Source organism: Lepidochelys kempii, chromosome 15 (genome assembly GCF_965140265.1).
Source record: "Lepidochelys kempii isolate rLepKem1 chromosome 15, rLepKem1.hap2, whole genome shotgun sequence".
In the NCBI taxonomy this organism is placed as follows: Eukaryota; Metazoa; Chordata; order Testudines; family Cheloniidae; genus Lepidochelys; species Lepidochelys kempii.
In genome coordinates, this window is record NC_133270.1 from 16,944,293 (window position 1) to 16,972,236 (window position 27,944).

Genomic DNA, 27,944 nt, shown 5'->3' on the forward strand with positions numbered 1-27,944 from the left:
CTAAACAAAGACTCTCCATCTAGATGTACTGACAATATTTTAAGATTTGAATAAACTGTTTTGGAGGTAAAATCATAGCACATAACGCAAGGCCCATAACACTGGCTTTGGTAACAGCACAGGCACTATGCAACTGGGTCTCATGAATAACCCTGTATCTTACTGGATGATCGTACATTCATGCATCCAAGTCACACAATATAATAAATACTTAGGCCATAACTTAAGTACCACAATAGACCTTCTGTGCCAACTGACAGTGTGACCTCATAACAAGGTTTGGAAATCATCAGCCAAGCACACAAGCCAATTTTTAAAGCAGGTCACTATAGGCAGAATTCTGTCAATCTAGATAATATGGCCAGAGCTCTTATGCACCGTTTAAAAAGCAGTTAGAAGTACATTCCCTCATTCTTTAAAAACAACTTCATTTCCACAAGTTTTTATTTAAAGAAAAAGCATTCTCTTTGCATTGAAAAATAATCCATCATGTGTTGAAGAAAATTAGGGGTATTCAAGGGGGAAAAAATTACTTGATAGATTCCACCACTGGTACAAAATGATAGGTTCCTTAAATTAAATGTTGCCATGTTAACAAGACTGATTTAATGCTCAAACTGAAAACAGCTAACATGTATTTTACTCAACTTTATTTTACTGAACTATAATCTTTGTGACAGGAGACTGTATTTTTTTTAAAGCTACAGGTTTTATTTTAAATCTTTTACATTGGCAAATATCACTCATGCCAGAGTAGCCATCGGGTCACAGGGACTCAAATCTGCAAGCTACTTAGCACCATGCAGTCCCTGGGTACTGAGAGCAATCACCACCTTGCAGGAGTGTTCAGCTGCTTGTAGGATCTCGCCTGGGCAGTACTGTCTAATGTCGCTCTGGATCTTATTCTTGCCCTTCCCGCCCCAGATACAAGTAATTCTCACTGAAGCCATGCAGGAATCAGACTGGCTAAATGAGGAGTGAAAATGCCAGCAGTTCAATGTATTAACAGGAGTGAACCCATTAAGTTCTTATACAGTGCATAACTAGAGAGAGGTCTGAACCAAAATTCCAGATCCAAACTCATCTCTAACAGCCTTACAGTTTAAATGTGGGTTTGATTCTATTCCCTGCTGAACTACAGACTAACGAAATTTCAGACTAGTATAAAATCCAGTCATTCAACCTTAGCAAATTAAAAAAAGATATAAACTTTCACTGACATCACATTCCTATGTCACTAACTGAGATAATGAGTCATTCAGAAAGAAGCAGGAAAGAGGAAGGGCTTGCTAGCGAAATTAATTAAGACAGAATATTATTGATATTTATAGGTAGGGTTCTCAGAAAATTACAGTTTAACTGCAATTTTAATATCCCAGCAATATAAGGCTACAGAACCCCTCACCTGGGAACATGAGACTTCTAGCATGGTCCCCTCAAGGCCTCTGCAGTTTGTTTTTATGCAAATATTGAAAGAGAACAACTACCAATGTACACAGGAAAATGTAGGCAAAGCCTGAGCTAAAACTGGGAAATCTGGAAAGAATGTATCCATTGGGAATGGAGTGGGAATTTTAGTTGGCTGGAAATAAAATAAGCATAATAATATAAAGCAATCCTGAGATGTTAATTTTAAGTTTACACTTTGGTCATAAACATTACATTTTTTCCAGATATTTCAGTGGCTGAATATAAGCAATGTCTTTTCAAATGTACAGATTTTATGAGAGAGAAAGCCAACTAATTGTCCTATTATCTATAAAGTTAACATTATTAGTCAGGCTAGTTAAGGGAAAGTTTTTACACTTTGTGAAGCAACTTTTAATACTGCCTCACAGTCAATTTAACTTTCTATTTCACTCTACGCAATCTCTTTGCAGCAGGGATGCGTCCAGACATTTCCCCAACCATACTGCACTATCCCCACCTATCACTTGAAGACTACACTGGAGAAAGTAGGGAAAACTGTGTCACAAACAAAACCAAATGAGATTACAGTTTAAACCACATTTATGGTAAGAATCTTGATAGCGATAATCTTACATTTATATATTTTTATCATTAAGTTTTAAAGCAATTTACAAATTTAAACTGATGCACAAGCTACTGAATATACAAGAAGAAAAGGAGTACTTGTGGCACCTTAGAGACTAACCAATTTATTTGAGCATGAGCTTTCGTGAGCTACAGCTAGCTCACGAAAGCTCATGCTCAAATAAATTGGTTAGTCTCTAAGGTGCCACAAGTACTCCTTTTCTTTTTGCGAATACAGACTAACACGGCTGTTCCTCTGAAACCTGAATATACAAGGTCACTACCACCCCCTTTGAAATACAGTCTTTTCTCAGGGTGTGCACAATAGCAGCCAAGCAACAGGAAAAAGTAAAGCCACAGATTAGGATAGGAGAATATATTTTGCTGGTAGGCTGGCAGAATACACTAGCTTCAGACTGAATTCGGTAACTTCAAGAAGCTTAATACTTTATACTAATGAAACAAGTTACAATAAGAAATAATAAAATTATATATTTATAATTTCTATAGACGCCTACATCTGAGAATCTTAAGAACTCTACAAACATTAATACACATTTCTTTTTATGAGATAGTTACAGAAAAAATTCACCACCACCAACCCCCCCCCCCCCTTTTTTTTTAATTTATGAGGAAAACCAGAGCCACAGAGAGATTAAATGAATTGTGCAAGGTCATACAGCAAGTCAGTGGCAGAACCAGGAATAGAATCTGACCTCTTGGCACTTCATCCTGTATTTCAGCCACCAGACATTGCCTAAACATTTCATAAGTAGAAGTAGTTTTAAATCAAAGCTGTGACAGCTAGCAGTATAAAATTTAACATTCTCAAAGCATAGGCAATGTGCTTCCTCTCAAGTGGATTCCAAAGCTAGTTCACAGCTTGCCAGCCAAGAACGCTGCAGAAAGGTATGGGAGTGTAAGGCCAAGCAAAGGTGCTCTCTTGGACCTGTCCTAATGGCCAAAATGGTGTGTTTCAATCCTGTCAGCTCAATTAAGTTATCTTAACACAGTTGAAAAGCTTTGCTAAGATACAAACTAACATATATGAAGCCATGTTAGTTGGCAACGTTTTAGCCTATTGCAGAGCCTAGGCTAAAACATGACCAACCAAAACCACTTCATAAGTCTTAGTGGGGCTTTTCAATTGAGTTTACTAATTCCATACAGCTGACACAACTGATACACAGCCTTTTTGCCCATAAAGCCTTGAAAGACAGTCTCTTCACTGCTATTCAGTGTTCACAGTCATCACTAGCTCAAAGAATGTGCATAAGTGCTCCCAAATCAGAGTTTCTACATCAGAGCAATTTAGAGTGATCTCATTAATAATTTTGCTTTTACCACCTCTTCATTAAAAAATAGAGACAAATCAAATTTTAGATAGTGCTGAAAGTTCTTTTGCTAACTTTGATGACTTGGACGTGCCTGGGGTTTTATCTTTTAATTGGATAACCACTAGATATTAAAATAGACCTGTTATTCAGAGCACTCAATTTAAGACATTCTGAATATATAGCACTAAGTGGACATTACCAGGGAGTAGATTTAAGAGCTGTTCCTCCCTGTCCCCTGCCTATTAAGTGATGGAAGTAGGACTTCTGTCAGCATTACTGCACACTAGCACTATTAATTTTATATGTCCACCCCAGCTAGGTCAATAAGTCCTTGTCTGCACTGGGATTTTGCTACTGAAGTAGTTGCATCAGTTCAAGTCTGTAGTGTAGACATGGTTTACACCTAGGCAGCATGGCTTGCTCAAGTGCAGTTTATACCTGTTTGAAACTAGGCATTGTGACATGGCACAATGGGTCACAGTGGCACTCATTCAAATTTGGCCTGGCTGCCCCTTCGTTAACATGACAGTGTGGTCATCATTATGGAAGGGCGGTCAGGCCAAACCTGAGTGGCGCTGTGATTACATTTGCCAGATCGCAACACCTGAAACAAGGAGCTGGCCCCAGCTGCACAGGACAGTAGCTGCTGCTGCAAGGTGATTTCAGAGTGGGCTCACTTCGCAAAATTCAGATCTATGGAAATATTTTATCACAGTGACTTCTCTTGAAAATTTATGCCAGCACCGAATGAATATAGCTTTCTCAGAGTTCTGGGGAGGGAGGACAGAACTGATGGAAAGTTTTTGGCAATCAAGTCATGTAAACATAACTTGATCTCACCAAAAAAGTCAGTTTGTATATGCAGTCTGGTCAATAAGGAATAGCTACACAAAACAGTTGCCCAAGTTCTAGGGCAAGAATGATTGTTTAGCGCCTGAAATTTGGGGATTATTTTCCCTGAGAAACTGTCAATTAGCATAACTTTGAAACCAGCTCAACTCTTTCTGACTACCAGGCTGTAACTATGACAACAAGATCCAGGAACCTACAATAAATATGATAAAGTGTCAATAACCCAGCCTTTTACATGTAAATAGATAAAGAATAAGAAAGACAGAGAAGACCCCTACCCAGGCTTTAGCTTCAGTTTTTACATTTCTTCCATGCTGGGAATGCTATCACATCCCCATTTCCCACTAGAATAACTTTAAAAAAAAGGGGAAGAGAGAAAAAACGCTTTTGGAAAAATCCTTTAGAACTAAATCTGCAACAGGGGAGATTTAGGTTAGATATTAGGAAAAACTTTCTAACGGTAAGGACAATTAAGCTCTGGAGTAGGCCTCCAATGGAGGCTGGGGAATTCCTGTCATTGGAGGTTTTTAAGAACAGGTTTGTCATTGGAGGTTTTTAAGAACAGGTTAAGCAAACACCTCTCTGGGATGGTCTAGGTATGGTTGGTCCTGCCTCAGAGCAGAGGGCTGAACTAGATGACCTCTCAAGGTCCCTTCCAGCCCTACATTTCTGTGATTCTAAAAATAGAGAATAAGAGCCTTTCTATAGAATGTTTAAACAAAACTATGAAATTCTATAACAGGGATAAAATCTCTATTAAAATCTACGAGTTGATTTAAAAATTCTACAGACAGGATCTAATTCTTTATTAAACCATATAGATTTTCTGAAGTAATTTCAGAAGAATCTTAGAAATGAAGCTGAGAGGAAATAAACCTTATTCAAGGTTTTGGCTACTCTTTCCAGTTGTATTTGCATTTTCATATACACCAACACTTATAGGTCAGAGCTGTGCATGAAAGACCACATGGTTATGGAACATTAACCAGAGACACTGTAAGACTTGCCTCAGCACTTAGAGTAGCGACTGGCAAAGATGCCAAAAAGTTGCTTCTCTCTGCCTCATTCAGCAATCTGGAAGCAATCCTTGGAGAAATCTGGTGCCTCCCCTTTCCACATGATAATATTTAAGAAGTGGCCCACAAGACTGATATCAGATAGCAGCAGCATGCAGATCAAGTTCATTATCACTGAAAGCAGGAGAGGAGCAGGCTCTTTACAGCTGACTGAGAGCAATTCTGCAACTAATAGGCTATAAGGAGCCTTAAAACCAGGTAAGACGTGGTATAGTGGCCTCGAAGAAAATAATCTAAAATTCACCAGAACGCTTCCACTGAGCTATCCATCAGCTCAGGCTGGACAAACCTCAGACCTCATGTTTATAGGAGAAATGACACTATGTGGAAAACATTACTAGAGAATTAAACACTGGGAACAGAGGAGAACAGAAAAAGACTGAAGCCATGGGAGTGAACTAGAAAAGGGAACAAGAAAAATGGGAGGAAATGGAGAGGGAGAAAAACAGAGGAGGAAACTGGAGGTGAGAAAAGAGCGGAGAGGAGTGGGAGAAAGAATCAAAAAGAAAAAAGAAAAACAAAACAAAACAAAAATCCAAAATCAGAATGATACATGGGGGGGAGGGCGGCAGATTGAAGACATGGAAAAAACATAGGTGAGATACAGCAATGACACCAGGGAAATGAAGGCCTCTGAACATGCCCATGCCAAACAGGATTGCTTGGAGCTACCAGCTACAAAGTTGCAGCCTACTCAGTGAATCATAATTCAAATACCATTTCTGCCTTCCATTATAGAAGCTCTCCAACTGTTTCTAGCTATGAATGGCAGACACCATCCTAATCTAAATACCTTGAAGCCACAGTACTTAAGGGCAGCAAAAGCTTTTAGGGGCACACACTAGAACTAGATAACTCAATAAAAGCAATAAAGATAATTCAATGCTCCAGACAGGTGGGTCATCATGAGGAGACACGAAGACAACCCCTTTTTAATCTCTTGCTGAACTATTGCATCTATTGAACTGTTCACAAAAACTTGCTAACGGAATCCTTGCAGCCACTAATGCTGCAGAGGACTTAGAGTTGTGTATTATTACTGAATAGCTGTTATACTACTCCCTACTTAGCTTAAATATTCCTTTAGGGTATGGATTGCTTGATGCAACTGGAAAACATACAGAGACTGTCTTAAGATCAGCCATCCATTCATAATGAGTATTTTCAGAAAGCAATAAAGGATAGGAGCTAAAAATTTAAAAACCCACAGAATTACATCAAAGTCAACCCCAGATTTGACTTGGTAAGAGCCTTGTTTGTTAGAATATATACAGTAAAACATTTTAAAATTTCTTGCTATTAAATAAGCTATTTTCTAATTGGGAAACAGAAAATCAATAAACTAAAAGCACATTTGTCCTGATGTTCTGCTAATGCACGTACGCCCTGAAGCCACTGCATCTTGGACCACGATCTCATCAGATTGCACAATCTAAATAATTAAAAGAAAAGGAGTACTTGTGGCACCTTAGAGACTAACCAATTTATTTGAGCATGAGCATCCGATGAAGTGAGCTGTAGCTCACGAAAGCTCATGCTCAAATAAATTGGTTAGTCTCTAAGGTGCCACAAGTACTCCTTTTCTTTTTGCGAATACAGACTAAAACGGCTGTTACTCTGAAACCAATCTAAATAGTTGTATGCAGTTGTATAGCCATGTTGGTCCCAGGATATTAGAGAGACAAAGTGAGTGAGGAAATATCTTTTAATTAGACCAACTTCTGTTGGTGAAATAGACAAGCTTTCAAGCTTACACAGAGCTCTTCTTCAGGTGTCAGCCTCCCTCAGTGCTTAGAAGGAAAAGCCTGTAGGAAATGGTATGGAGGGTATTCAATAGATGTCACTCTTCCATTTCAGTCAATACATCCCAACATGGGGCAGTACTCTTTCAGAGGTGTCATACAGCACTCATGGTTAGAGATCTCACTGCACTCCTTGGAAGAATAAGTGTCCTGCCTAACTTGTCTCTGTTGTTTTACTACTTCATGTCCTAAATTGTCCTGTAGTAAATTGTTGTGCTTTAAGCAGCATTCAACCCCAGAGATGGCTGCATTCCACCAGTGGATGAAGTGTGTAAACAGCTAGTGTAATAAGAACACTACACATTGGGATATTGCTTTTTCAGGTCCCACTGTAGTTTCCAGGAAGAGCTGAAAGGAAGAAAAATAGCTCAGACTGTAACTGCTAATCTGACAAAAGACTCAGCTTTTAAAGAGAGGGGCAGGGGGAAGCTTGCTAAACCATCAATACCAGAATAGCATTCAAGAGCCTGCTTCTGCCCAAGAAAGGCTCATCAAGATGATACAAGGCTCAGAGCTGTTAGCACAGCTGACAAATACCAACTCTATCTGAAAGTTCCTATTTTTACATTTTTGAAAGTTTCCTGCTGTGTACTTCCTCTGGAGCTTCCCCCACAATTTTTTAAACCCATCTATGTCCTTTTATAAATACCGATATTGCTATACCCGTTTCACACAAGGATTATTTAATACATTGGAGTAATATCCGGAGAACCCAATGCAGGACTGGGGACTCCTCGTTCTAAACACTATGAAAACATAGAATCATAGAATCATAGAATATCAGGGTTGGAAGGGACCTCAGGAGGTCATCTAGTCCAACCCCCTGCTCAAAGCAGGACCAATTCCCAGTTAAATCATCCCAGCCAGGGCTTTGTCAAGCCTGACCTTAAAAACATCTAAGGAAGGAGATTCTACCACCTCCCTAGGTAACGCATTCCAGTGTTTCACCACCCTCTTAGTGAAAAAGTTTTTCCTAATATCCAATCTAAACCTCCCCCACTGCAACTTGAGACCATTACTCCTCGTTCTGTCATCTGCTACCATTGAGAACAGCCTAGAGCCATCCTCTTTGGAACCCCCTTTCAGGTAGTTGAAAGCAGCTATCAAATCCCCCCTCATTCTTCTCTTCTGCAGGCTAAACAATCCCAGCTCCCTCAGCCTCTCCTCATAACTCATGTGTTCCAGTCCCCTAATCATTTTTGTTGCCCTTCGCTGGACTCTCTCCAATTTATCCACATCCTTCTTGAAGTGTGGGGCCCAAAACTGGACACAGTACTCCAGATGAGGCCTCACCAATGTCGAATAGAGGGGAACGATCACGTCCCTCGATCTGCTCGCTATGCCCCTACTTATACATCCCAAAATGCCATTGGCCTTCTTGGCAACAAGGGCACACTGCTGACTCATATCCAGCTTCTCGTCCACTGTCACCCCTAGGTCCTTTTCCGCAGAACTGCTGCCTAGCCATTCGGTCCCTAGTCTGTAGCTGTGCATTGGGTTCTTCCGTCCTAAGTGCAGGACCCTGCACTTATCCTTATTGAACCTCATCAGATTTCTTTTGGCCCAATCCTCCAATTTGTCTAGGTCTTTCTGTATCCTATCCCTCCCCTCCAGCGTATCTACCACTCCTCCCAGTTTAGTATCATCCGCAAATTTGCTGAGAGTGCAATCCACACCATCCTCCAGATCATTTATGAAGATATTGAACAAAACCGGCCCCAGGACCAACCCTTGGGGTACTCCACTTGATACCGGCTGCCAACTAGATATGGAGCCATTGATCACTACCCGTTGAGCCCGACAATCTAGCCAGCTTTCTACCCACCATATATAAAGATGTGGTCCCAAACCCAGAGAGCTTCTAATCTAGGATCTCAAGGCACTTTTACAGACATTAAAAATTTAGTCTTCTAACACTTCTGAGGTAGGTATTATCCCCATTTTATTAATGGGGGAGATGAAGGACAGAGATAAGCGAATCACCCAAGATCACATAGGTAGTCTGTTGCAGAGTCAGAAATACAGGCCATGTCTCAACTACCAATTATGTGTTTTAACTGGTAGATGTTCTTCCATATATAATACAAAGGGGTTTTGAAGAATTTGACTGATATTTAGCACATTCTGATATGACAAACTATGTCCCAAAACAATCCTTCAGTGATAAGCAATGAGAAAACTATAAACTGTTCTACACTCATATTAATTTTCTTTTAATGGGAGACACTTACCAAGATGGGTTTCAGAGTGGTAGCCGCGTTAGTCTGTATCAGCAAAAACAACAAGGAGTCCTTGCGGCCCTTTAGAGACTAACAAATTTATTTGGGCATAAGCTTTCGTGGGCTAAAACCCACTTCATCAGATGCACGGAGTGGAGAATACAGTAGAGAGGTATAACCCAAATAAATCTGTTACTCTCTAAGGTGCCACAAGGACTCCTCGTTGTATTTACCAAGATGATTATTCACGTCTCCGAAGTAATAGAAAAGGACAAGAAACACCTGCATTTTTTGTTTTTAAAGTGCCACTGCTCTACATTTTAAACAAAAGACGAACAAGGCATTATATGGCTTGTGAACAGTTGCCACTATTACTAATGCTCTTCTTTGAGTACTCAGTATATGCAGGGCCCTGTATTAATTATCCTGTCTCCCTAGCAGTATGTTCTATACATAACATCTACCTCATTATGATAAAAACAAAACCGTCAGATTGAACAGAAGCAAATACACATTTTAATCTACATGGTAACGGTTCTCAGATTTGTGGAGTGCTGCTCATTTCTGCTTGCACATCCAGGGACACTGGCATGTGAAGCTAAGTTAGGGCATTTGCTAAAAGTACCCATGCGAAGAGTATAAAAGTACCCATGCGAATAGTGTGAAAACAGGCATCCCTTATGATGCATTTTTAATCACCTATTTTGCTTTCTTTATAATCCTGCCTGTTCCCTTCTCTACCCTTCCCTTGCCTACATGCAATCACACTGGAAGATAAGCTCATTACAGAGCAGCATGGGAAAACTATCACCAGTCAGAAATGAATCAACAGATGCAAAGCTTTGTATCAATGCCTGCCATTTGCATCACAAGGAGAGTGTGATGGTATCCCATCTAGCTTGTAGTCTGTACTGAACATAAATACTGAACCAACATCTTGCTATACATAAATGAACAGATCCAAGATGAGGTCTTCTTATGCTACCACAATAAATATTACTTTTTTTCTTTCAGGTCATCTTGTCAGGATTCCCTGTTATATTACACTTTACTAATACCAAAGAATGAGGTTATTTACTCTGGTAAAAAGAACCAGGAGTGCTTGTGGCACTTTAGAGACTAACAAATTTATTTGGGCATAAGCTTTCGTGGGCTAAAACCCTGGTAAATAATGTCTTACCTTATCAGGTTTCTAACTTGATGTTAGTTCCATGTGACACGTGATTGAGAACTCTGTAATGATAGGTCAAAACATAATCAGTATCTACTGAGCCAGACTGGGAAACTGTTAACAAAAAAATTCAAATATATTTCACCACATTTTAAACCCAGGCATACTGTAGTTCATTAGCATGAAGCCCCTCTTCGTGCTATTGCTTAGTCACTATTGCTCAAGTGACTCATAAAAGGAAAAAAATGTATTATACATTTTGTCTGGTTCTAACTTCAGCAGCTTAAAAAAAACCAAGAATCCAAGAAGCAAAGATGACCAATTTAAACACTGCAGAATAATTCTATCAGTACCCCAAACAGTGCCCAAAAATCCTATCACTAGTCTAAACAAAGAGTTTTTGTTACAACAATGCTGGTTTCATGCCATTTTAGGAAAAAAAGACTCACTCCCGGATGCAGTGTAGACATGCCCTAAGGTTGTTACTGCATTTTAGTAGCCCACTTTATGTTAAAACACTGATTCTCCTTCTTGTATGGTAGGTGTTGGCAATTTTATCCTGATTGATTTGTACATCTGGAATGATTTCCCTCTGGTTTTAGTTTGCATGGATTTTATATATGAGCAACATTGCTCTACTTGCTTTTATATTTAATTTTGTCCCATTTTGTCAGAAACCACGGACCTGATTTTGATCCCATTGAAATAAATAGCAGAACTTTCATGGATTACAAAGCAAGCAGGACTGGGCCACATTTTTGCAACATGGGATTTGCGTTGCCATGGTAAAAGGCTCAAGCTGTAATAAAATTGAACTTTAAGCTTTGTACAGCACATCAGTAACTAAGGCAAAATTTTCACACTCTACCATCCTACATGGGGGAAGGAAAAGAGAAAAAACTACATAAATATTTTAACATGTTTATATATTAAGTATTTTCATACAATTCATGGCTCCTTTGAAAAATATGGAGCCAATTCTGCTCCCTTTACTCATACAAGTAGGCTAGTAGCCCTATTGATTTCAATGGGACTATTCATACCAATATAGAAAGCAAAATTTGGATCTCTGTTCCTTAACAAATTAAGCAAAGTGATCAAGCATTATGGCATGTAACTACATTATGTACACCAAAGTTTGCTCTTTTTAAATACTATAGTGACATTGAGGATAAATTTAGGAATTGCTCTCTGTATAAAATTGTACACGAAAGTATCTGAAAAATTATGTCTATGATGTACATTTATATGGTGTATATTCATCGAAGGGTTCCAAAGCATTTTACAAATGTATGTCTGGAATCACCTTTGCATACACTGGGGTATCATTTCAAAAAAAAATTCAGGGGAAGGAGCAAAATTGCGTCAGCAAACAGAACATTATAGGCGATTATATTATATCCTGCAAAGTTGGGGAGGGGACAAAAGTGAAAGACATAATGGACCATACAGACTTACAAAAAGTTGGGAGGGGCAAACCAAACTCTGGTGTGGGGAGACAACTCTCCCCACTGCATATGATGCTCCTGGCATACATTCATACATCCTTATCTGCATGATTATTTTAAATGTATCACAGAAGAAATGTTAGTGCATTTTTTAAAAGTCCTTTGATGTCTTAAGGGACATCTATGAAAAGACCCCATGTGTCAATCCTTACTTGTGCAAGTAGCCCTTATCTAATTAGTTCTCCTGAAGTCACTGGGTTTACTTGTGTAAGTCGAGGTTGTAGGATCAGGCCCAAAACTGGTACAGTAGCCCCCAATTTAACCAAAACTAGCCTACAATACACACATCTTAAGCACAACTCGTAAGAAAGTTTAATTCCTTGTTCCTCCTTCTCCCTTCACAAACTGACTTTTTTTTTTTCTGTTAAAAAAATGTAAGGCCAGTAGCCTCACCCCTGTGCATTACCCTAATTTGTCAGCATGTAAAAGTGAAGAAGGAAGATGCATTTTAGTAAGGAAACAGACCATAATTTCTTCTTTCTAAAAGTTTATACAAAGGCCCAGAAAAATATTTTTAAAGTAATTTTCTTTAGTGTCCTTTGAGCCCAAGTTCAGAAAGTGTTTTTTTGACAAGGATGACCATTATGCTAAGATCAAAGCATATTTTGCCACCATCTGGAATTAGCAAAAAGAAATTCCATCCGGGAGGAAAGGGATCATATTTGAAATTCCTTTCATTCCGCTGGAGCAATCTCCCAGCTTTTAGAAATTGTTCAGGCTCTGGAAGATGGTTCAAACTAAGATTCCCAAAGGGATTAAGAGAAATGGGAGGGGAGCCAGCAGGCTGTAGACACAAGCTTTACGTACCAAACATTCTCTTCCATAATTCACTAGGCATGAAATTGCCTTATATATTATCTGGCTTTGGACCAAAACAAGTCTCATTTGCCAGTTCAAGAGCAAAACAAATTTATGTGTACAAAAAAGACATGTGTAATGTGCTCATTTCAAGGATTTTAAGATTAAAATACTTACTTGCTTTTATTTAAAAACACCTTATATAACATTCTAGTGAGTCTTACATTTTCAGAGAGCACCGTCGTAATTCATCCACTTCCCATGCTCCTGAACAAGGCATTGTGCGGTGTACTTCCTATTTTATGTTCCAAGCTATACACTCAATCCTGTATGCCCTTTGCGTAGAATTCCCATTAAGAAAGGCATGCAGAAGGAAGCCCTATATGAGCACAATGAATCTCTATGCCAGTGCATTGTTTTGCTTGCCTGTACTGCAGCATAGGCATTTCATTTCAGCTACTTTATAGATTGATCCTCCAGTCCTTATGGGGGCTAGGCTCCTGAGTAGGGAGGATCAGGTCTTAACTGAGTATGCACTCAACTTTTTAATAATTCTGTATTTGGGAAACAAGTACTCTATTTGTAGGAGTCTGTTTTCCCTTTTACAGGCAAAGGAGGGCATAGCATTAAGGACACATTGGTAATACAGTTAGTAAGCCAATTACAAAACATCAGCACCTAGCTATGGCAACTTTATAATGCAGTTCTTTATAACACAGTTCCAACAAGAGACCATTGTACTTATTGTTTTAATTGGAACCTTAATCTGTATTAAAATGTGTTTCTACCCTGAAAGGTGACTAAAAATGGCATGAGATTTCACATTTATTACCTCAAATTTCCAAAGCAAATTTGTAGTACACGTTAAAAGATGAGTTTTCTAACAGCCAGCCCTACAAACTCCACCTAGATTTAGTTACACTGAGTTCTTTCTAGCTCACAAATCATCAACAATAATAAAGATTCTGCTGGTTAAATTCTGCCCCTTCTTACACATGTGCAGATTAATTATCTTCAAAGGGGTTGCACAAGTGCAAATGAAGGCCAAATTTGGCCCTACAGTTGGAAGGTAAGGGCTGAGGCTGCAATATGCCAAGCACTTCTGTTTTCAGTGGAAACTGAGAGTGCTCAGTCCCTCCCCAGCAGCCCTCAGCACTTTAGATGAGTGGGTCTGTTCGCAGGTGAAACAATTCAGCACAAAAAGTACGGCCACCCAACTTACTTTAACGATTAAAGCACTGATGTTGCTGGGAATACACATAACGGGGTCCAATTCTCCATGGCCTTGCAATATGTGTAGGCTTACACCTGACCTACGTGAGTTTAAAACATATTATTAAATCAGAATGGTAGCATTTAACACCCACTTAGAACAGGGGCAAGCAACTACACAAGATGCAAAGCTGTGGAGAGCAGCTCCAGGTACATCTGCACTGCAGCTGGGAGCGATCGTCTTAGGGCTTGGCTACACTTGAGAGTTAGAGCGCATTAAAGCAGCCTCGGGCACCCTAGCTCACTACCCATCCACACTGGCAAGGCACCTAGAGTGCTCTGACTCCACGGCTACAGTGCTCCTGGTATTCCACCTCAGCGAGAAGATTAATGCTTGTTGCACCTTGGCTGAAACACCCAGGCGTCAATGTGAACAAGGTGTTGCATTACTGTGCTCTGATCAGCCTCCGGAAACATCCCATAATCCCCTTAAGTCAAGTGGCCACTCTTCTCATTGTTTTGGAATTGCTGCAGGAATGAGGATATGCCCTTTGAAAGCTCTGTTTCTGACAGCCGGCTGCTTATCTGCTCCGAGACAAAGCAACCATTCCTATTGAATGCTGTGTGTGAGAGAGAGAGACTGGGAGGAGAGGGGGTCTGCTGCTGTCTGAACTTACAAGACAGCATGCTGACATGCTCTCACCCCCCCCAAAAAAACCCACTCTCTCTTCCCCCACATACACACAACACACTCCCTGTCACACTCCACCACCACCCATTTGAAAAGCACATTGCAGCCACTTGCATGCTGGGATAGCTACCACAATGCACAGCTCTCTGTGGCCGTTGCAAGAGCTGCTAATGTGGCCATGCCAGTGCGCTTGTAGGTGTCAGTGTGGACAGATTGCACCACTTTCCCTACTGTGCTCTACGAAGGCTGGTTTAACTCAAAGCGCTCTACACCTGCAAGTGTAGCCATGCCCTTAGCCTCTGTAGACAGACCTGAACAGCAGTATGGATGCTCAAGACCTCAAGCCCACCTGATCCCCTAGGCTTGACATCCTGTTGAAGTGCAATGGCCACACTACTATTTTTAGTGTGTTAGCTCCAGTCTGCCTAACCACTCCTAGCAGCAGGGTAGCCAGACCCTCCGAGACCAAATCGGTAAGGTCTCTTCTACAAACAAGTTGCACTGGTTTAACTAAAAGTGTAATATTGCACTAATTTTGTTAAACCAGTGCAACTGTGTGTGTGAACGCTACACCAGATCAAACGTGGCTTATATTGGTTTAGCATGCCCCTGTTAATTACATTATTATTTAAACAAACTAAACCTGTGTGAGCCACGTTTAAACTGGGGTAGTATCCCCTTACAAAGTTGCACTGGTTTAAAACACATAATGCAATATTACACTTTTAATTAAACCAGTGCCACTTGTGTTTTGACCAAGCCTAAGAGGGTGCCATTTTTGCTTATTCACTTTTCTGAATAGAGCTGCCATTAAGTACAAAATAATTCCATTAAAACAAGCTTCGTAATGTGAATGCACTTTTAAAATTATCTTTTAAAAAGTGCATTAAGTCTAACAAGCTATATACCAAGTATGATGCTATTTGAAATGCTACAGCTATCAAAGCCTCAGCAACAGAGCTTCCGTCACAAAAAGTATACCCAGCCTTGTTTAACTGTTCTATCATTACAGCTATAATTATTTAGATCGAGTGTACAGGCAGACAAACCAAAGTACCACATAAAATTCATGCTCAAGTCTTCTTACTGTAATTTTTAAAACAACAGATGATTTAGCTTTTTTTAAAATTTACACATAATTTTTTCAGATTATAATGCAGAAGGTAAAAGAAAAAAATGTTACCATCTCAGTGTATGATTCAACTGGTGTATCAAAAAGACAGATGTAAGTCCCCAGTGAATTCAAGGGTTGTTAATCAGAAAATAGGTTTTCCCCCATGGAAAATTAATGAAAAGATTCTATTTGAAAACGTCACCAGGATACCTCATGGTAGTCATAGTTCAGGAGCTTCATACATTCTCCTCTACAAGCCACGCTCACTGGCTGGATAACACTTCCAGTGATGCACCATGGGCATCCCTCCTGCTGATCCACCACAGTGCACTGTGGGACAGTCTATACCAGGGGATCTCAAACTTCATTGCACCGTGACCCCCTTCTGACAACAAAAAATTACTACATGACCCCGGGAGGGGAGACCAAAGCCTGAGCCTGAGCCTGAGCCTGAGCCCTGGCTTCAGACCTGGGTAGCAGGGCTTAGACTCCAGCTTCAGCCCCAGGCTCCAGCAAGTCTAATGCCAGCCCTGGTGATCCCATTAAAATGGGATCCCGACCCACTTTGGGGTCCCAACCCACTGTTTGAGAACCGCTGGTCTATACCTTTATATTCATCCTTTTCACAAGACTGTGGTAAATCTTATTCAGAGTATGCCTTGTGAGGTATCATTTGAAAATTCATAATTTACTGATCATTATTGTCCTGGTAAAATTACTCCTGCGGGAGTTCTGCACCACTGTGCGTGTGCAGAATTCATGTCCAGCGCAGAATTCCTTGCCCTTGAAAATACATTCTGCCCGAGAAGTGCTGCAATTCCACCTTTCACCCATCAGAGGCCGCTGTGATGACAAAACAGCCAGCAGGCAGCTGCATTCATCACAGCACCCTGCCCACAAAGCCAGGTTAGGACAGACAGACTAGGGCACATGGTGCTGCAGGGGGGGTCACAGACTGGGGTTCAGAAGGGCTAGTGGGGTGACAGCAGACTGGGGCGCAGGCTCAGGATCTAGAAGGGTGACAGCATTGAGCCAGAGGCTGAATGGGAGGGAGGCTGCAAAGACACGTGGGGATGGGAGTGCAGGGACACACAGGGACAGGGCAGATGTGTCTGACTGAATGGAAGAGGCTTGGGGTCAGCTGGGGTCCGCATGGGGGAGGCTCCCCAACTCCCTAATGATCCCTTCCTTTCCCTGCCCCAAAACCTGGGACTGGGTAGCACAAGACGCACATTTCTGGGGACAAGTCTGGGACTGGGAGTTTGCTGGTGTTGCTCTGCAATATAATTCAGGAGTTGCCAGTTAGAAGCACTCATATAATTCAGCTGAGGGTGATGTTGCATGCTAGAGGTTATGTGTGAACAGACCATGAGTGGTAGTTCTCACAGTGAAGCAGTGTAAAAGCTGAAAACTGAGGGGTCAACAGTCCAGATTGTACCCTGGGTAATGTCATGGGGAGATATAATTTGTCTGAGGAACCTGGCCTATAGAGGAGAATGGGGTCGGAGGTACCCATACTACAACTTCCAGAAGGTCCAATGGCAGCATTGCATAACTGAATATTTTGAGTTTTCAACCCAAAACTTTCCAGTTTTCTGGTGTTCAATTTTTTCATTAAAAGTCTAAATTCTCCAAGTAAAGCAGATGCTTAATGAAAATCTTGGTTTAGTCAAAAGACCAATTCTATAGAAAAGTTATTTCAATGGAAAATTTCAGCTAGTCCTTGTTTCTATTGTAAACATTTTCCCCAACAAAAGTGAAGTCTCTTCTCCTTTTAAGCTGTTAATTTTACAACAGGATGAATAATAAATTCATTTGCTGCAAATCCAAGTAATTAAGGCTACGTGAGGGAAAAATGGAGAAGGAAAACTGCAGGACAATCCCTTTGCAATTTATTCACTGCACAGTCTGACTACATTTAGAGCAGAAGTAATACCAAGTTCAGACTCCAGATCCCACATTCAGAGGAGAACACACTGGACACACAGACCACACACCTGAAGGATCTATGTCTATGCACTGGCCTTGAGTCCGCCTGTTCGTGTAGCCCAACTCCCTCCTTGGAGCTCTGATGTCAGGAACTCTACATACAGAATACAGGTAAGTGATGAATTTACAATACTTAAGTAGGCAGATAATAGATTGAAAAGTATTTGACTATGAAGGTCCCACTTTTTCAAGCAGGAGGAGATTTTGTTTCCCCTGTTTCCTGCATTCCATCCAAAGTCTTTACTCTGCCTTTCTGACAAAGTTAATTTCATCCATTATGTAGAAAAGGGAACTTGTCTAACATCTAGCAAGTCTAACATCTCTGCTACATACTTCCAAAACACAAAGAACTTGAAGAAAATGCAGAACAGAGTCCTGGGTAAAGAGGTGATAAGTACTTAGAACCCTTTATAGTCCTCTTCCCCACATGCCCCATTTTAACATTATGAGGTTTGCCAACAATCAAACAGAATAGCTAAAAGGAGCTATTCTAACACTTATGCCTGTTAAAAACCAATAGTCTCTCTACCCCATTAGTTAAAAAACACATGCAAACTGCTATTGCTGCAGCGAAAGGAAAACATATAGCTGGAAGCTCTACAGAGGCGGGAGAAGAGGAGCAATCATAGGCACAAGCCTTGGGAGCTCATTAGCAGTATTTCCCAGCAGGGCCGGCTCTAGGTTTTTTGCCCCCCAAGCAAAAAATTTGCCACCCCAAGCTCCAAGAGTGCAACTGTCCAAGCAAAAAAAAAAAAGAAAAAAAGGATGGTCGGAATACCGTCCGTGCTTGCTTTGCTGGTGCCTAGAGCCAGTCCTGTTTCCCAGATTGATGTCAGTGACAGAAATAACCCCTTGCCCAAATTACTGACTTCGAGAGAAAATCTGAGACTCAGAAGTGAATTTAAATATGTTCATTCATTCTTTCTTGTCAAACTCCAGATTCCATAAGGCTAAATAGGCTAATTTCAACAGTAAGGGCCAAATGCTGCTCAGCAACTCACTACACCAGTAGTTCCCAAACTTGTTCTGCCGCTTGTGCAGGGAAAGCCCCTGGGGGTCACGCTGGGTTTGTTTACCTGCTGCATCTGCAGGTTTGGCCGATCGCGGCTCCCAGTGGCCGCGGTTCGCTGCTCTAGGCCAATGGAAGCTTCTGGAAGCAGCGGCCAGTACATCCCTCGGCCTGCACCGCTTCCAGCAGCTCCCATTGGCCTGGAGCAGTGAACCATAGCCACTGGGAGACGCGATCAGCCAGATCTGCGGACGCGGCAGGTAAACAAACCAGTGCAGTCCGCCAGGGGGCCTTCCCTGCACAAGTGGCGGAACAAGTTTGGGAACCACTACACTACAAGTATCACTAATGAATCTGTACACTTTGCATAAAAATTTACATGTGTAAAGTGGCTGTAAAACTCTACCAAATCAGGTTGGTGGCATTTGATATCCACTTTGTACTCCTAAACCTGACTGTGCAAGGTGAGAGGCAGTGGAGACTCAAGCACAGCTTGCAAAAGTGAGTAAAGACTTTGTACCAGGTCCTGCTCTTAGATATACCACTGTGAATCTGAAATAACTGATTTCAGTGGAGTTGTATGGCCTTAAAGGTATTGGGCTGCAGCTTCCCACTTTGGCTGGGATGTGAAAGTAGATTTTAATCTCTCTCCACTCCTCCAGCTATAATCACTTCATCCACATCAGCCCTAATTACTCAGTCTCTTTAAGAACTAAGTATGGTTGCTCTTCTGATGAGTGATAGCAGATGTGAGGGCTTCCTAGTGAAGGAGGAATCAATGACGTTGAGTACAGATATATTCCAAGTTCTGGTTTTATTTATGCCAGTTCTGAAACAGTGGTGGTCAAAAACTGGCAGAAAATCCCTCTTTTCAGGAATCTCTGCCCCTTGCCAATTCCAGGGTCCCAGGAAGAAACTCTGCCTCAAGTATCAACCCCAATTAGAGACGAAGGCAAAAAGCCAACGCTTTTGCTTTGTGCACAGTTCCTGCTACTCAGACCTTGAAAACCAAAGCTCCCATCCCACATGGTATTTCTTCCCAAGATCACTAAGAAAAGGACTTTGAAGAGTATACGTAACTGCACTACCCGGTGATACCTGCTATAGTGTTGTTTTGTTTTTTTTATGCTGGCGAAGGGATTATGACCATATTGTACTTTTGGTGTTGGGACAGGCCACTCAAAAAAATGTGCCTAATATGTTCAGATTTTATTTCTAATTATGTGACTGGCAAGAGCAAAGGTTTATGTTGCATAGGTTACTGGAAGATCATAATGAACTTAGCATAAGTCACTGATCCTGAGAGAATATACCTGCCTTTTACTACTCAGTGAAATCAGAACATTTGTTTCATTGTTCTTCCAAACAAAAGCACCTAAGGCCATTGCACCTTAGGAGTGTACAAATACATATGTGCTTGCTTGAATTAATTTATAAGGAATTAGCACATTTTTGTGGGTTTCTGTACTTTAGGTATTATTGCCAAGATAAATAAACTTAAAAGAATAACCTTTGGGGTAAAACCAAAATATACAGACCAGATTTTTTTCCTCAAAAATAGTGTACTTCCAAGGACCTCAGAGATTTGTAATCAGCAAGCACAGACATTCCAAATGTGTCTGTAGCCCTCTGGCTCAGCTAACAGCCAGAACTATCAAAGTAAGGCATATTATATAGAATACTATATTAAGGCTGAGAAGGGCATTCCACACTAAGAGTCAAAATCACATCATTTACACCAATATACACGCAAATTAACTCCACTGATCTACTCTGTTCGCCTCAGTATTTAGCCCCACACCTCTATTTTCAGGCTTTCTCAACAAATGTTTTGGGGGTTGAGATTGCATCTGTCTGATCCTCAGCCCAACGATTCACATTTTTTAGGTGAGTGGAGAAGTCTGAATATACACCTCCTTGGCCATTTGAGTTAGATGACCACATTAAACCTAGGAAGGATTAGAATTACCTCTCCTCATATTCATTTGCAAGGAATTCTGAAGATTCAGAAGAGGAGGTTACTCCCCTTGTGCAGTAACTGAGGTTCTTCGAGATGAGTGTCCCTGGGGGTGCTCCACTCCAGGCGTTGGTGCACACCTGTGCCTTCACTCAGAGAGTTTTACAGGAGCGCCCGTACAGGTCATGTGCACGCAAGGTGCCTGCCTCGCGCGCTGTTGTACGCTCAAGTGTTGTGTGCATCACCTTGTCCCCAGTTCCTTCTCTACCCCAGAACCTGTATCCAGCTCCAAAGTAGAGGGGAGGCGGGTGGGTAGTGGAGCACCCATAGGGACACTTGTCATGAAGAACCTCAGTTACTGCACAAGGTGAGTAACCTTCTCTTCTTAAACGGTCTGCAAAGAGATGGATGATAGAACTGTGAGTTGGAACCAGTGAGAGGTCTTCTAGGCCCTCAACCAAAGCTTCAAATTTTTTTATTGGAAGAAGGGCTTAGACGCTGTTGCTGATGGTGGGCGATGGCATTGTCGCCTTTGTCTTTGCACCTCTGTTGTTGTTGCTGCTCGTATGGTCTCTGCTGAGGGTAGGAAGGGTATCTGGTTGATACCTGTATTCAGGGCCGTCGCCAGGGGGTGTGGGGCCCGGGGTAAGTCAGCCTGTATGGGGCCCCCCTTAACATTTTTTTATACAGGTGAAATCTGGTTACAGTGAACTTCAAGGCCAGCTGCTGGCCGCAGGTTAAATATTGATAGTGCCCAGCTGTATAATTATAATGTTATTATATTATATTGTAGTTCTTTTTTATAATGATAATGAAGTTCATATAATTTTTTTAAAAAACTCACCGATGACGATCAGTGTTGCACCGCTTACATTCCGAAATCCACCTTCCTGGAGACTTCCTTGCAGCAAACTCACTTCCCAGGTGTACATGTGGTCTCGCTACCCTCAATGGATTTTTTTTAATGTAATTACACATTCGCAACACTGAGAGCCCATGTCTTGGGAACTGGGTGGCTCTTGGAGGGCCTATATGTGCCCTGGTGCTGGGGGACCCCAGGACCCTCCAGCATGGAGGAGGGGCTCTAAGAGCTGTTTTCTCTGGGGGATGGGAGGCAGAAAAGCAGATGGATGGAGGACCCAAGTACTGGTGGGTGGTGGAGAGAGCAGAGTTGTGGGACCCCAGGTCCTGGTACTGCAGGGAGTGGGACCCCAAGGCTGAAAGGCAAGGAGGACCCTGAGGCAGGGGGGTGATAAGGGCTGGCCCTGGCATTGGAGAACCCCACTGAGTGCTGGGAGAGGAGAGAAAGGGCAGTGCAAGGGGGAGGTGTGGGGCACTGCGGGGACATCAGTGCTGGGCAACAGGCGAGGGATGATGGAGACTACTGACTGGCACTCACCTGTGCTAGGGGTGAGGGGGCCCCCTGTGCTGGTGGAGGGTACTGCCGGAAAAGGGAAAGGATTGTCTGAGGTGGAAGGGCAGGGTCAGCCTGCCCTGGCACTAGTGGAGGGGGGGTGCTAGGACCCTGCAATGGCAGGCGACACCGGGAGCCAGCAGAGTGGAGCAGGCTGGGGCTGGGTTGCTCGCAGCTACTGCTGCAGAGACTGAGCCCAAGCCCGGTGGGCTGCAGGCAAGAAAAAGAAATACATGCTTGGGCCAGTGAGTGCGGGGTGCAAGCCCAACTCCTGCTGCCAGCACCAGGCCCCCCGCTAGCCTCCCGGGCCACCCTGCTCTCCCCCTTGGGGCAGTATCTACTGCCTACTCTGTTCCTGTATGTCCTTCGCCCTGTGTGAAGGTGGAGGTGGGGATTTTGACACTTCCCTATGAGGACTAGGTAGTATCTGCCGTGGCATCTTCTATATGACCCCCAAGGGCTCCAATAAGGCCAACATCCCTGATAGGGCACGGGAGGTCCCAGCCATGGCTGTCCATACCAGGGAGTGATGTCACGGTCATAGGATGATCGAGACCTGGGTGGTGCAGTGGCCATGGGTGTTCTAACGGGGGGAAGAGTGGTGAGGGGAGAATAACCCTTGAGCCTCATCATCCTCATCATTGGAGAATCGCGATGGAATTGGAGATAGATGCTGATGTGGAGCCGATGTCTCGGGGAAACATCAGTACCCAAGAGAGGAGACTGTGGAGTGGATGAGACAAGCAAATCCCTCTGGTGCAGGAAAGGACACGGCACCGATGGTGTGGGTGTTGTGGGAAGCAGTGTCATCTGCACCGTCATGCAGAGGGCTGTGTGGGTGCCAATGCCACGGGTGTTGGCACCGTGGTTCCAGAGGTCTTTGGAAGTGGCACCGAGGCAGGAGCAGTCACCAGTGCCATCTCTGTCAGAGGCACCAGCAGTACCATGGTGGAGGCCAGCAACTTGGAGCCGTTCACCTCCGTACTGGGGCGGTGGGTGCCGATGGCGGCTGTCTTGTGGTATCTTGTGGTATTGTACGTGCCGTCTTCTGGTATCGTACGTGCTGAGGTGCAATGCCGTCAGCACCTATGAGAGTGATCTCGTTGGTGACCATTTATTACTGGTCTGTGCTCTCTGAGGCAACGTAGAAGGTTGCTTTTTGCTGGCCCTGTCGATTTTGGGGACCTAGGTGGTGAAGGAGTCTGTGACTGAAGGGACTATTGTCCCAGGTCAGAGGCTGGTCTCAGAGACTTCTCCATGAAAACAAGTTTGAGCCTCAGGTCCTGTCTCTTCATGCCCTTGCTTTAAGTTTGCTGCAATGGACACACTTCTGGAGAACATGAGATTCACCCAGACAGCAGACACATAGTGAGAGTCCATCTGACACTGGCATCACTTCTCTACATGAGGTGCACCGTTTGAAACCCGGTAAACCTGGCATAACAGGGCTAGTATCTAACTATGGGTTGAAAGGTCAAATATATATTTTTTTTTTAATGAAAGAAAGAAAGAAAACTTAGTACAAAAAAGAACTAACTCTCTAAACTGGATTACACTAAATAACTATTAATCAATCTGTTTGAAAAACTAAGTATGAATGGGACTGCGGAGTTCTGTCTCAGGCATGGGGTGGCTGAGAAGGAACTGTGGGGGTCCCGGTCGCGCACGAGACACTTCAACAGACAACGAGGCAGGCATTGTGCGTGCACAATCCATATGGGCACTGCTGTAAAATTCTCTGAGCAAAGGCACAGGACCTAGAGTGGATCACCCACAGGGATAACTCTCGAAGAAGAATAAAATAAATATTATCAAACTAAAAGGGCCAAGAGCCTTCATCTCCCATTACAATAAAGGTTACTCTGTCACACAGGAGTATTGGTATGATTTTTTTACCTTCCTGTCCCAGTCACCTGACCCAGGTCAGCGTTAGTGTTACACCCATCGACATCAGAGCATGGTGAGAGAAGGAAGCTCCTTTCGGACTAAAGTGATAACAAATTCCTCATTTCCGTTTTAAATTGGTGATGGGAGAATAGTGTGTAGAAGCCCTTCAGTCTTAACTAGGGAACAATCTTGGGCCAGAAACACCTGTCCCTGCTTTCTGTACCTTTGCATATCAAACCTCTCCATCATTCTTTTGAAACAGGTCAGAATGAAGAGAATTTATTATACTGCTCTTGGAGATGTAGGAAGATGTGTAATGAATCCTTCTTGTCCTTGCCAATTTTTATGGGTCCTTGGGAGGAGAATTCCTAAAGAACCCATGAAAGGGGCATTCCTCCCTCTCCAATTTGCCTGAGTTTACATGACAACAGCTTCAGTTCACTAGTGAGCTAGGCAGGTAAGGTGGCCTCTTATTTTAACCAGCCCTGCTAAGAGAAAGGTTGTGGGTTTTGGGGTTTATTTTTTTTTTTTGGTAAGTCTGATTTTTGGGAGGGATGGACTGAGGCCCAGATCCACAAAGGTATTTAGGCTCATAACTTCCACTGATATTCACTGAAGTAAGCAGCCTAAATATCTTTGTGGATCTGGGCCTCAGTGAATAGATGTAGGAGATTCCTGGAATTAGTTCTTTCACATTGTTCTTTAATATTAAAATGTTTCAACTCTTTATAAGAAAGAGTTAAGGTTTATGCATAGGACTAAAATAGGAACTTTTGGATTCTAATCCCAACTGTGGTTCCATTTTATGTAGCAAGTTATTCATCATTCTGTGCCTCAGTGTCCCCTTCTGTAAATTTGGGGTGAAAATACTTAATTCCCTCCTATAATGATGCAAACATGAGCTTCCAAAGTGATAAAGACAAAGTTCAGTTTTCTGAGGCGGACTCTTGATTTCAATGAGAACTGCATCCCAGGGCAGAACTAGAACCCATACTATCTGACCTGTATTATGGATCATTCCATATAAATACCAGAATTAGTGTATTTGGATGCTGCTAGTGACTCACCTTCTAGTCACAAGAGACAAATATATAACCCTAGAAAGGGAATCTTCCATCACCTGTGAGGTGCGCTGCTTCAGCTACGCCAGAGAATAGGCTCTTTCAAAGATGACTATTTCATTTAATAATTTTTGTGAGCAATCTGTCCTGAGTGGACAGATTATACCTGGGAAGCCTGATCATGCAAAGATGCCCATAACTTTACTCATGTGAGCAGTTTCATGGTTTCAGTAGGACTACTCAAATATGTAAATTATTCATGTGCATGTTTTCAGGGTTGGGCCCTAATATGTGTATTATTTCGCATAAGAGAAGGGTGTGCAGAGTCTGCTCCAACCCTTCCATGGTTCTGTGCCTAGTTCTGCTACTGAACTTGCAACAAAAAATTAATATTTGGGTGCTTCTGTTCATCCATCTGTAAGATAAGCCATTTTATTTGTGAAATGCCCCTTCCTTCATTTCCATTTCTCTTGTTTTCAAAAGCCTTATAACATTTATAAATAAACCTTAAAACAAATATTCGCAGATACACCAAAAACCTTGGGAGTTGAACATGCATCTCTGATAACAGAATTTAACCCTTATTTTGTAACTATCTTGTACCTAAAGTAAATAGGAGATACCAGGCACACAGATTAAATGAAGCCCTAAAGACACAGTAATTTGAGTTACCAAGTAGACTTACCCTATCCCTTGGAAAGTTTAGACACATTAAGGGCAAAATTCAGAGCTACTGTAAGCAGGTGCAACTCCAGCCTCTACAATTTGGCTTTTATGCTCTTTGAAAAGACAAACAATTATTTCATGACACTGCCCATCTATCCTTGTTTGTGCCTGGTGAAATAATCAGACTTCCATCCCTTGCTTTGGAAAATAAAGAGACTAGAAAATAATGGCTTGGAAGACGCATGCAACACAAGAAGGGTATCAAGTCTTCTACTGCCACCAAGTTTTCTTTTTTAAATGTACTTTGCCTAAAGGAAAGGAAACAAAGACAAAGGGTTAGAACTTCTTAACATGCTCCCTCCTTTCTCTCAGAGAAAGGAAGCAACAGTCAGCAGAGGGAAAGGCTTCCAATTTTTCACTCCCCATCCTTTTAGAGAAAGGAAGTGGTGGCTAGTGGAGATGCAGGAGCAGAGCCTCCAACTCACTCCTCCACTTCCTCCCAGAGACAGGAGCAACAGCTGGCAGAGATGTGAGCTCTTTGGAAGTTTTTTCCATTTTTTAAGCCTTGTCATGACTTGTGAAGCGTGTCATGGCAGAGACTGGAAGTGATCCTGTACTGAACCCCCTTATTCCACAATTTAGAAATGTCCTCTTAACTAAATAACTAAAATAGGAATTTGGCTCCAAAGTCTAGAAAGTCCAGGAATGTAGAACAAACTCCAGCCTCATCACCCAAACCCAGATGAATGGAAAACCATCAGGAATCTGTAGCTTAGCAATGCAGAACATGATCAAGTTTGAGGCTTTTAAGAAGCATATCTGAGGATATTTCTGAATAAAAAGCTAGGGAAATCCATGCCAATTGTGAAATAACCCAATAAAGGAGGGCCAAGGGGCTCTATGCAGCAAGTCCTACTTCACAGTTCCTTCAACTACTCCCAGGCACTGATTTGGAAACAGAGAGAGTACATAGAATGCTAGACCAAAACTTATGCCCAGGAAACAACCAAAAACATTTAAAAGGCATATTTATAAGGTTTATAGCTAAGGAGCTCCTACTAAAGAAACCAAAAGATAGCTAGAACAGGGCAACCTACCTCAAAAAATAAATGATATTGCAGGACTTCAGCAAAGATATAAATCAATTAACAATATTACAAACAGCCAAGGGCATGATACAGCAGAAGGGTTTGCATGGGTACATCTGTTTTCCTGTTATCGTCCATGTGAGAAAAGAAGAAGCACTGCAGTTTTTCAACAGCAGAAGAAAAGTCCTACATGCCAAGTATTCAAGAAATACGTCATGAAGATACCACATGAAGCCTAGAGCCCATCCTTGCAGAAAATCACCACTGACAGGATATATTTTCAAAACCTCTGCCAGGTAAGGGACTTTTTTCAATGATTAACTTGAGTGTCCCCTTAATTTCCTTTTCATTGCTTTTGGCAGTAAGCCTTACAGATGTAAGACTTATAGAATACATCAAAGACACAGGAGAAAGCAGACACTTCAAAGCCCAGCCACACAGTTTTAAACATTCCATCTGCCAGTTTTAAACTCAATGCCGAAAAACTTACTGCAAAATTAAAAAGGGAATAAAAAGTGATTGGGAAGCACATTCCAGCCATTGGCCCAGAAAACATCTATTCTAGTCCCATTTTGATTTGTTTTACTGCAGTACTTCATAGTTTTAGAATGCACCTGCATGCGCAGTGTATCTTGTGACAGTATTACAAAGAATAATTAGGTTCAGTTGACCTTTACTTTATTTATCTGTTTGGAATTAAATTGTATTCATTGTATTCAACTGAGAAGTATTTACATAACCAGTAAAATAAAAATCATAATTTGTACAGACTTGTAGCCTTTTCCTTTAATGGACTAGATATCAAGTGAAGAGTTTCATAAACTCCAAATATCATTACTGTGCTCTACTTACTCCCAACACGAGCTTATGATATTTCGACTTTGGGTTGTTAGATCTCTCTCCCCATTACAACCTTTCTGCCAGAAACTGGTACATCAAGATCTTTTGGGATAGATACTGCAGTTTAAGAGGTTTGTGCTGGCTAAACTTGATATGGCAGGTATCAGTGTTACAATTAGAGCTGGTAGAAAAAGTAAAAATATTCAAGAAAATGTAAAA

The 27,944-nt window shown here is 41.9% G+C and overlaps 1 protein-coding gene across 12 annotated transcripts in view; it reads right to left on the minus strand.

Annotated features, from left to right (window-relative positions):
* The window catches only part of ARVCF (ARVCF delta catenin family member), a 543,783-nt gene that overhangs the window by 356,104 nt on the left and 159,735 nt on the right, over positions 1–27,944 (minus strand). For 11 of the 12 annotated variants that reach the window (XM_073313189.1, XM_073313188.1, XM_073313184.1 and 8 more), the window contains one exon: positions 10,501–10,553. The exons of the other annotated variant lie outside the window; for it this stretch is intronic. The gene's annotated coding sequence lies outside the window, so the exon portion shown is untranslated. The remainder of the gene's footprint in view (positions 1–10,500; positions 10,554–27,944) is intronic. 12 annotated transcript variants of the gene reach the window in all.